This window comes from Vicugna pacos, chromosome 2, assembly GCF_048564905.1.
Source record: "Vicugna pacos chromosome 2, VicPac4, whole genome shotgun sequence".
NCBI lineage: Eukaryota > Metazoa > Chordata > Mammalia > Artiodactyla > Camelidae > Vicugna > Vicugna pacos.
The window spans coordinates 113311478-113322493 of NC_132988.1; the positions used below are offsets into that span (position 1 = coordinate 113311478).

Below are 11016 nucleotides of genomic sequence, written 5' to 3' on the forward strand. Positions count from 1 at the left end.
CCCTCTGGCCTTCCTGGCTCGCAGTCCAGCACGTTCCCGTTTTCCTTCTGCCCCACGGGAGGAAATGTGAGATATTTCACTTGAGACAGATCGCTCATCAAAGGAGGGCGTTGCTCACTCCAAGTTGTCCACACTGGGCCTCTGTGGGTTTGCTTCCATCCGTCCATCTGCACCTGAAATGCAGGAGCAAAGGGGGTGGGTGAAGAGGGGAGATGCTGGCCCCTTCTTCCTCCATCCCACAGGGGGTGGGACTACTGTTGGTCAACATTGTTGGTTCCTTCACCAAGACCGAAGGCATCCTGAGCCTCCTCTATGTGTAGAATACTGTGCTTAATTCTTAATATGGGTTAGCTTCTGAATTCTTTACAATGACCTCCTGTGAAAGACACGGATACTACTCAAATCTAACAGGTGAGGAAACCAAGGCACGGGAAGTTTAGTGCTACACTTAAGTAGGTAGCACTTATTTCTGCACCCAGCCCAGTTCATATATTTACTCCTCATAATAACGCTAGGAAGTTGTTAGAAAAAATTATCTAATGCTTGGAAATAAAGCAAAAGGGGGATGGCACACTCTCCTGAAGTCCCACTCAGCACTGTCTAATGAGCCTGCGGTCGTAGGCAGGACAATGGCTCCCCAAAGATGTCCTCATCCTCATCCCTGTATGCAATGAACTTGTCATGTTACGTAGTAAAAGGGACTTCGCAGATGTCACTGGGGTCATAGAATTTATGGTGCAGAGATCATATTGGACTCTGTATGTGCTCACAAGCTAATCATTAGAGAACTTTCTTCAGCTGTTTTCAGTCCAAAAATCCACAGAAGGGGAGTCAGAGACATTCGAAGGTGAGGGGGATTTGACCTACGTTGCTAGAGGGACCCACACAGCTTCTAGGAGCAAGACCAGCCCCTGCCTGACAGCCAGCAGGGGAACAGAGACCTCAGTCCCACACGCAGCCTGGTGTAGCTTGGAAGCAGACTCTTCCCACAGCCACCCTATTAGAGCCCGACTGGCTGACACCTTGACTTTGGCGTTGGGAAACCTGGAAAAGAGAAACCAGTGGAGGTAAGCCAGCGTCCTGACTTACAGAACCGTAAGATAATACATGGGCATTGTTTTAAGGCACTAGATTTGTAGTAGTTTGTTTCAGCTCCCTAGAGTTCTCTAGCAGTGCCACCCCCCAGGAGGGTGCAGATATGATGGAGATGTCTACTCTGCCCTCTCCCATTCGGCAGCCACCAGCTACCCCCAGCAACTGAACACTTAATATGTGACTACTGAGAAAGTGGATTTTTAATTTAATGTACCTTTAATTAACCTGAATTTACATATAGCCGTGTGAGGCTAGTGGCTACTGTATTTGGTGGTGCAGCTCTAGAGGGGAACATTTGTTCTACTGACTATTATTGAATAGGGCCCAGACAGACTCTTCAAGCTACCTGTCAACATAGATGTTTTGTCTGGTAGAGATGCAAACGCTTTCTGTCTAATGAAAAAGTTAACTTCAAAGGTTACAGATTTATTGCCTGTAGGACATTAACCAGTTTGTTTTACATCTAATCTGTCAATCTTACTCCAATATTCTTTCTCTAGTGCCTACAAAAATCTCAGTTCTTCAAATGTTCTTTGAACCATTTCTACCAATCTTTCGGCCCCTTGCTTTAAGGAGTTAGAAAAAGGTTTGACAGCTGTACCTCTGTGCCATGTTTTTTAACTTCTTGAAAGTCATGCTATTATTAGATAATGTTATTATCCTCATTTTACAGATGGTGAAACTGAGGCACAGAGAGGTAGATAATTTGTGCAAGGTCACACAACTCAAAAAGACACCATCAGAGCCTCTTGGAACTTGCTTTTGGGGAGCCCTGTAAAAGTGAATATTCATAAGGCAGAGAGATGCCCGGCCATGTGGGTTGGTAGGAGGTGCACAGGGTTTAGCATATACACATCTGAAGATCATGCCAGGGGAGGGCTGAGACCAATTCCTGGTGGCTGCTTTTTTTTTATTTTTTATTGATGTGTAGTTGATTCACACTGTTAGTTTCAAGTGTAGAGCAAAGTGATTCAATTATATATATATATATATATATATATATATATGTATATACACACACACACACACATATGCACACACACATACATACACACACACATATATATTTTTTCTTATCAAGTTCTTTTCCATTATATGTTACTACAAGAAATTGAATATAGTTTCCTATGCTCTACAGTAGGTCCTTGTTTTTCATCTATTTTATATATAGTATAGTGTGTCTGTTAATCCCCAGCCCCTAATTTATCCCTCCCTGCCCTTTCCCCTTTGGTAACCATAGTTTGTTTTCTATGTCCATGAGTCTGTTTTTGATTTGTAAATAGAATTTGTATCTTTTTTTTAAGATTCTACATATAAGTGATATCATATGATATTTGTCTTTGTCTGACTTACTTCACTCCATATGATAATCTCTACATCCATCCATGTTGCTGTAAATGACATTATTTCATTCTTTTTATGGCTGAGTAATATTCCATTGTATAAATATACCACATCTTCTTTATCAAGTCATCTGTTGATGGAAATTTAGGTTGTTTACATGTCTTGGCTATTGTAAATAGTGCTGCTATGAATATTAAGGTGCATGTGTCATTTTGAATTACAGTTTTCTCCAGATATATGCCCAGGAGTAGGATTGCTGGATTGAAGTTAAGTCGTTTTTACTTGATTTTTGTTGAGGAAGCTATAGAAAGAAGATAGCAGAACTGTCAGTAAGTGACTTAGCTAGTTTCCCATTTCAGATATGTCTGGTAAGGTGTCCAGTGACAGGGTCACATCCAGTAACCATTGGAAAAAGACTCCCTCCCCTACCATGATAATGTCATAGTAAACTGTGTTTTATTTCTCTGGGATCTGGAAGACCTACACAAGGATCACTTGATCTGCTGCTGAAGGCCTGCCTACAGCATGAGGCTCTGCCAGCAGCAAAGGCGAGATGCTTCCCCCTCCCCACTTAGCCTGGCACTGGGTTCCCCCAAGGCTTCTTTGCTGTTGGATCATTGGGTGACATTTAAGATGTCTGATCCTTCTTCTTGGAGTTCCTAAACCATTATTCTCCTCAAAGAGGATCACTATGAAACCAACTTCACCTTAAAAAGAAAATGGGTTTGTGAAGGCTATGGACTTATATCCATTCTTGTAAAGGTTTAAAAGATTAAAAATCACTTACTATAAACAAATGATATCAATGATTATAGCTACTACTTTTGAGCTTATATGTGATAAGCAGTGATTGCCATTCAACATGCATCATCTTAGTTAACCCAACCACCCTGAACAGTAACTCTAGTTCTCTGCATTCTGTAGCTGATGGAACAGACCTGTAGAGGCTGAGATGGTGCATCCCTTGATCTGGATGATCTAAAACCTGTGCCTCTTCTGAGTATTAGAAAACATATGAAATTAAGCCCAGTGTCTTTTCTCTTCTGTGTTTCTAATACCTAACATAATGTGTGAATTTATTGGTGCTTCATTAATATTTGCTGAATAAATGAATGCATAATGATTGAAAAAAGTATATAAGGCATTCATTATTTCATTAATCCATAAATTTTTATTGGACAACTGCTGTGTGCTGACTCTATGCTATGGTATAAGAAAGTAGGGGTATAAAATGAAAAAAGATATCTTCATGGGAATGCAAAGCAGTACAGCTGTTTTGGAAGAGAGTTTGGTGGTTTGTTTCAAACTAAGCATAATTCTACTGTACAATTGAGAAATAATGGTCCTTCACATTTACCCAAAAGTGCTGAAAACGTTTGTCCACACAAAAACTGGCACACTGATGTTTATAGAAGCTTTATTTATAATTGCCAAACCTTGGAAGCAACCTAGATGTTCTTTGGTAGGTGAGTGGATAAACTGTGGTACATTCAGATAATGGAATACTATTCAATGTTGCAAAGAAATGAGCTATGAAACCATGAAAAGAAGTGGAAGAACCTTTAATGCTTATGACTAAGTGAAAGAATTAATCCAAAAAGGCTACACATACTGTATGATTCTAACTATATGACATTCTGGAAAAGGCAAAAGTATGGTGACAAGTTTAAAAAAAACAACAGTGATTGTCAGGGCTTGGGGGAAGGATGGTGAATAGAGAGAACACAGGAGATTTTCAGGGCAGTGAGTGTGATAGTGGTATAATGGTGGATACGTGTCAGTATCCATTTGTCCAAACCCATAGAATGTACAGCACCAAGAGTGAACTCTAATATAAACTATGGATTTGAGGTGATTGTGATGTGTCAATGTAGGTGCATTAGCAGCGGCAAAGGAACCACTCTGGTGGGGGATGTTGATGATGGGAGAGGCTGTAAGTGTGTGGGGGTGGAGAGATTTATGGGAAATCTCTGTACCTTCCTCTCAATTTTCTTATAAATTTAAAACTGACCAGAAAAAATAAAGGATTGAAAAATATATATATTTTCATTGCCCTGGGGAGCTCATGGTCTGAGAGCTTATCAGCTCTACTTACCAGTGATAAGAGAACTTATCAATGATACTAATTCTGACCTCACTGATTACTGGGATGCTGCAAAAGACACTTTTTTTGTGGGCTGGTACACTGGAGTGATCTTTCTCCATGAAGTTTTATTTAATAATTTACAAGCTCTTGGTTACATTTATAGTGTGTGATTTGGAGGGAAGGCAAGCAGTTTTTTTCATGTTTAATTATAAAGAGTATTCATGTCTAGTGTAGTTTTTTGTTTGTTTGTTTTTCATCGTTTTATTATTTTAATTTTTTTACTGAAGTACAGTCAGTTACAATGTGTCAACTTCTGGTGTACAGCACAATATCCCAGTCATGCATATACATATATATATTCACTTTCATATTCTTTTTCATTAAAGGTTATTACAAGATACTGAATATAGTTCAATATATGAACTCATCTACGAAACAGAAACAGACTCACAGACATAATAAACAATCTTATGGTTACTGGGGAAAGGAAGTGGGAAGGGATAAATTTGGGCATTTGAGATTTGCAAATATTAGCCATTATATATAAAAATAGATTAAAAAAACAAGTTTCTTCTGTATAGCATAGGGAACTATATTCAATATCTTGTAGTAACCTTTAGTGTCGTTTTGAAGAGGATTTTATTCCCACGGGAAAGATTTCAGAATGACCTAAAGAGATGTGGCATTTCATCCTTGGGCCCAAGAATCACATCATGGAATCTCAGTAATTCTAGCAAGTTTGTGGATTCTTTATCACAAGAGTATCCTGAACCACACCCAAAGATTGGGTTTGGTACCAGACACTGGTTTTGGTACCAGAGAGACCTGAGAAAGAATCTCGGCTCTGCCATTTATTAGTGACCTTTGAGAAGTTATTTAAGTTTCCTGAGTGTCAACGTTCTCATCTGTAAAATGGGGATAATGCCTTCCTTTCCAGGTTGCCATAGAGCGTAAATGATCGCAAGTGGAGAAGAGCGGGGCAGGAGCATGGTGCTCAGAGCATCTTCATCACTCCATCAGTGGGAATGGTGAATTTATTATCCCTTTGCTCTTCATTCCTAATCATAGTTGGAGTTAACACAGTGCTTCTCTGACCTTAATATGCCCACGAACCACCTGGGGATCTTGTTAAAATGCAGTCTCTGATTTAGTAGGTCTGGAGCAAGGACTGAGGGTCTGCATTTCTAACCAGCTCCCAGGAGATGCCAGAAGCTTCAAGGCTCTAACAAATCTTTAAGCATTAAAGTGACACAGCATCACTTTACACACAGGGCAAGTTCCACCATTCTCTGTTCCTTTGCTGGGGAAGATGGAAATACAAGGCCTGGGATGGAAACTCTAATTGAAATAACATGATTTCATCGTTTTCTGGAACTATGCTAAAAGAGCATTAGAAATTTAAGATCCAACCTTCCATCAGTTTTGCCAGGCTGAATTTTTGGTATTTTGCTATTAGAAACCTTTCTCTATTGTGTGGTGTATCAAAACTTTTGTTCACTCTCACTCCCCCTATTAGCTATGTCCCCACAACCTCTTACCACCTTCAGTTAAGCTTGGTGGCTTCTGATGGGTGAATCTTAGACCAACTTAGCTATGACTGGTAGGTCACATGTCCAACACCTGGCTGATACCCATTTTCAAACTAAATATACAATTTTATTTTTGGTAAAAAATGCTTTTCAGATGAAAATGAAAATTACAATGGGTAATTGTGGCTGGCAAGGGAAAAGAGTCATTTGGGGTAATATCTCTCATAATTGGGGGTAATTTTGACAAACGCAGACATTGTAGAATTCCCACACATCCTCCCTGCCAAAAAGAGGTCAGGAAAGAGTGCTGTCCTCAAGGCAAAAGCCTGAGCTCTCCTCCCCTTTCCAGCCCACAGACGGGATGGTGAGCTTCATGGCAGTCAAGCTTTCTGCTCTCGCCCTCAAGAAATGTGTTTTATTCTACCCCTGGTGAGCAATTAGAAGTTTTATGGCTTCAGCCATGAGCAGGGTAGAGCCTAGGCTGGGGAATTGGCCATGGGATTTAATCAGAACTTTGGTTTTGGTTTTTACATTGATGAAAAATATGCACTGTATTCTGTGTCTCAGAACAAATTGATCACTAACTTAGGTTTAAAATAGGGCAGATTTCTGTACTCTCGTGTTTCATATTGAGGATATTTACAAAATAGTTTTTCCTTTTAGGATATCGGGTTACCCTGTGATTACAGCATGACTGAGGGTTGGTGTAGGTCTGAACCTGCCACACCCCCGTGCCTGTCTGCTGGGTTCCTGCGGCTGACGCTGTCCTTCTGTGATCTCAGCTCTCAAGGATGCTTGTGCAGGGATTTATGATTTGAAACAAAATATCATGGGTAGAGTTGCTTATCTCTACGACAGGATGGGTCGTGTGAGCGAGGGCTTTGGACCAGGTAGATCTGAGTCTGAATCCCAGGTGTACTACTGCTGTGTTGCTCACCTGTGACATGGTTAGGGTGAGGCAAGGGAGGCTCCTAGGATGTAAATTTAAGGTGGCACTCACACTCCGGTGATGGCCTTGCCCTTGTATAGCCCTGAGAGTGGGTGCCTCCTTAAATTGTGCACTTAGGTGCTTCTCATTCCTTACCTGGCCTAGTGTTGGTGTGTGACCAGGGGCAAATCACTCACCTGCCTCAGTCTGTCCCCTCATCTGTGAAATGAGGGCAAGAAGAATTGTCTCATAGAATTGTCATGAAGATGAAATATAAAGATGTTGGTATACTTCTTGACACGGTGCCTGGAACTGAGCTCAATAAATAGTAACTGTGTTTAGTTTTAATTCACCCATTAATTGGGCATCTTGTGTAACTCCATTTAGGGTAGCTAGAGTTAATCCCTTTTGTCCTTTGGAGTCAAAGAAAGAATCCAGAAATATTTAGAAGTGCCTTCATTTAGGACAGTGTTTCATTTAAGTTATTCTTTAGGAAATAATTTGTTTTGCATCTAGTTTTACATATACTCATTTCTCAGAGTTAATGTCAAAAGTGTTGCACCAGCAAAACGGGGAAACAGAATCTGAGCGTATCTAGTTATGCGCAGGGCAGAGCCAGGAGCTCCCCGGAGAGCAAGCACTTCATCGTGGAGAGACAGAACGTCTCACCCAGAGAACGAAGCACCGTGTGATTTGGGCTGGATGTGTGCAGCGTCCGCTGGCCCCAGGGTCTGGGATGGAGCCACGAGGCGTCCCAGACTCTGATCCTGGGGCTGTCACTGGGCTCACTCACTTAGCACACACTCAGAGCAGCTTAAATTTCTACTTGCAGAAGCATGTGTTTTCCTGCTCTTTTCTCTCCTTGCTTGTTTTTTCTCCTGGTGCAATGCTGATCAAGGCGTTCATGGTCAGGATAAAGAGGGGAGACTGTTAGAACACTGGCCTGGTAAGAGGAGAAGCTCTGAGGGGCTCGAGTCTCCCAAATGATAGTCTTGCCATGTTGCTCTAAAGGGAAAAAAAAAAGCCTCATGATTTTTTTTAAGCTCCCAAGTTTTGTGCAGTTAACTAGATAAAGACCAGGTACTACTGATTCTATTAGCTTCTCCCCACCCCTCTTTTGAATATTGCTTCTAACTGGGCTGCTGAGGGATAATGACCAAGGGTTATATTCTGGACTTCTGGTTCCAGCTCGATGTATTTGCCATCTATTTAAGGGTTCTCTATCTCAGTTTCTTAATCTGTAAAACAAGAGATTAAATTTGGGGGGCCATCTTTTTGTAGGATGAACCAATTCTGAGGCCACTCGTGTGTGTGTGTGTGTGTGTGTGTGTGTGTGTGTGTGTGTGTGTGTGTGTGTGTGTGTGTGTGTGTGTGTGTCTGTTGAAGGGAGGGTGTAAGGGCTGTCTCCTAGACTTGGAGGCTATAATAAGTCTAGGTTTAATATTTGAATCATGAGCTGTGTATTCAGTTCTAGGCCATACACCATTTAGGGAGAGTCAAGACACAAATTTCATTTCATTTTCCTGCTAAGCCTGGATTTTTTCACCTTGGAGTCCCAGGTAACTCCTTGAGCAGAGCTGTTTCATAGGATGGAAGCAATTTGCTATTCTGAGCCCAGGGAATTAAAAGAAGGGAAGGAAGGAACTTCTTTGACCTGGAGAAAGTTAGCAGCTGGCTTGATTGATGAGAATTACATGAATGGACTTGAGTAGGATCTAAAGAAAGGCATAATGTATGTATAAAGGTGTGGGAGAGTGGTGGGCATAAAACTCCTATAGAAACTCAGTGAAAATCCATTTGACCTGGAGGATTTAGGTGAGCAGCTTACCTGGAATCTTTAAGGTGGTATTGGAGTTGGACTGAAGGAGGGGCAGAGCAGACATGGAAAGCTGGAGCAGGAAAGAACCCTGGGTGGGGGTGGGGGGTGAGTGGGAGGGGGGCAATGATTATTTATTGCTGTTAAGATAGAAAATAAATGTTACATAATTTCAAAACACATAAATTAGATTACTCTATTTAAAAGAAGATGCTAGATTTGTCTATATTAAGTGCTTATTTCATTCTAGACTATTAAATATAAACCTAATTAAATATAAACTTCTCGCACTGTTAAAAGAGGTCCTGGCCAATTATACAGGTAGACTTTCCCAGCTGGGTATCAGAATAATACAATGCAAAGAGCAATGGGTCTTAAGATAGATTTGAAGGAGAACTGGGAGACATCCGGACTGATTTCTAAGTACCAGACCCCGTGCTAGACAAGTTACACATGTCATTTAATTGAGTATTCAGTCCTCAAATATTTGACTGCCCCTGTGCAGACACAGGGACACAAAAAGGAACAAGGTATAGGTCTTTCTCTGACACTGTCTTAGTCTAGTGGGGCAAATATACTCATGAGCAGACCAACATAATTTTGTGTGTGTTGGGAAAAACTCAGTCTTCCTTCCATGTATGTCTCACTCACACCAACTACCATACTCACAACACTTCTGACACCAGATGTGTGGGGCTGGTTCAGGTGAGAAGGACCCTGAGGTTCAGTGGATGAATGGCAGCGCTGGAATGTACTTCCAGTAGCCAGTTCAGTTTTACTGCTCCTTTGTCTTCTTGTGGGGTAGTGGAGGAGCTGAGCAGCGATAAGGCCATTGCAGAGGGAAGAGACTGCAAAGGTTCCAGCCATGAGGGGGTCTCCAGTTTCCTGCATGGAGGTGAAGATTCTGGCCAGGGAGCCCCCAAAGAGTAGATAGAATGTGATTGTTGAGAGCTGGCCCATGTACCCTTTGGGATAGTTGGTGGCTGCCTGGAGCAGCCCTCCTGTAATACAGGAGAACAAATCTGACTACATTGGATCTGTTTCTTTGGTTTTTACCACTGTGCCCTGTTTCTGGGCTTAGTCTTGCTAGCTCTGCACCTTTTGTCAAACAATGTTGCCTTTAGCCTGAAATGTAAGGGAGAGACTGTTCTCAAGGCTCTGATCTTTAAGGATGTTAATACTTCTGCACTTATGTAAAGATAACAAGTTGCAGAATAGGAAATAACCTTTGTTTTGTGGAGGTTTACAGGGACACCATGACCTGACCCACATGGACAGCTGGAAGAACAAAGAATTCCTACAGCAAGAAGTTTGCAACAATCAACCACACCCCCTCCCCTGTTTTTTGTATAAAAGACTAGAATAGGATGGTTCTCCAAGAGGTTAGTCTGCCATCCTCTCGGTCCGCTGGCTTTCTGAATAAAGTCGCTATTCCTTGCCCCAACAGGTCTCCGGATTTACTGGCCTGTCCTGCGGGGAGCAGAACGAGTTTGGACTCGGTAACACTCCCACCATCACAGCAGGCATGTGGGAGGCCTGGAGCAGAGTGACTACAGCCAGGGGCTTCAGTGGTGAAAGCTCAACCAGCAGGCCTGGGAAAGCGACACCTTTCACAGTCTGTCCCCTGTAGTGCAGGACGCGGAAGGCATCAGGAACAGGGCTTCACCCCCAGAGCTGAAGGAGAAGTTGCTGGTGAAGCTGTGGGCCATGGTCACAGTCAGCGCCACCAACGCTAGCGTTACAGACTGGTGACTCAACCCGTCGGCACTCTCGGCTCCCAGGAGTTTAAACACTTGGGGCAGTTTTACCAGAAGTGACCCAGTCACGACGCCCGGCCCCAGGCCTCTGCTGAGGAGCATCTTGAGACAGGGAACTTCCTTAGAGTGAAACAGGTGTCCTGGGGGACCGCGTTTCCCGGTCGCACCCTCCCTGCTGTCCGACTTGTAAAGCACACCGACGCTGTACGCCTGCGCAGTCCCATCTTTTGCGCCCTCATTTACGCTTCGGCTTTGGCGCCAAAAACCGTCCGCCTGCGTCTCCCGCTCCTCCTGCCCCGCGCCGTCTGGGCTGCTTCCTGCGGACTTGACCCTGCGAAGGTGAGAGAGAAGGAGCGGGAGGCTCTGAAACGGCGTTGGGCTGGGGCGCTGAGCCTTTGTGTCCGCTGTCCTCTCGGGGTCTCCGGGGCGAAGGCGCCCACGGAAGCCAGGCCGGGCGCCGA

The 11016-nt window shown here is 43.0% G+C and overlaps 1 pseudogene; it reads right to left on the reverse strand.

The window, feature by feature from the left end:
- Positions 1-114: 114 nt before the first annotated feature.
- On the reverse strand, positions 115-10864 carry LOC140688772 (mannose-P-dolichol utilization defect 1 protein-like; annotated as a pseudogene).
- Positions 10865-11016: the final 152 nt, after the last annotated feature.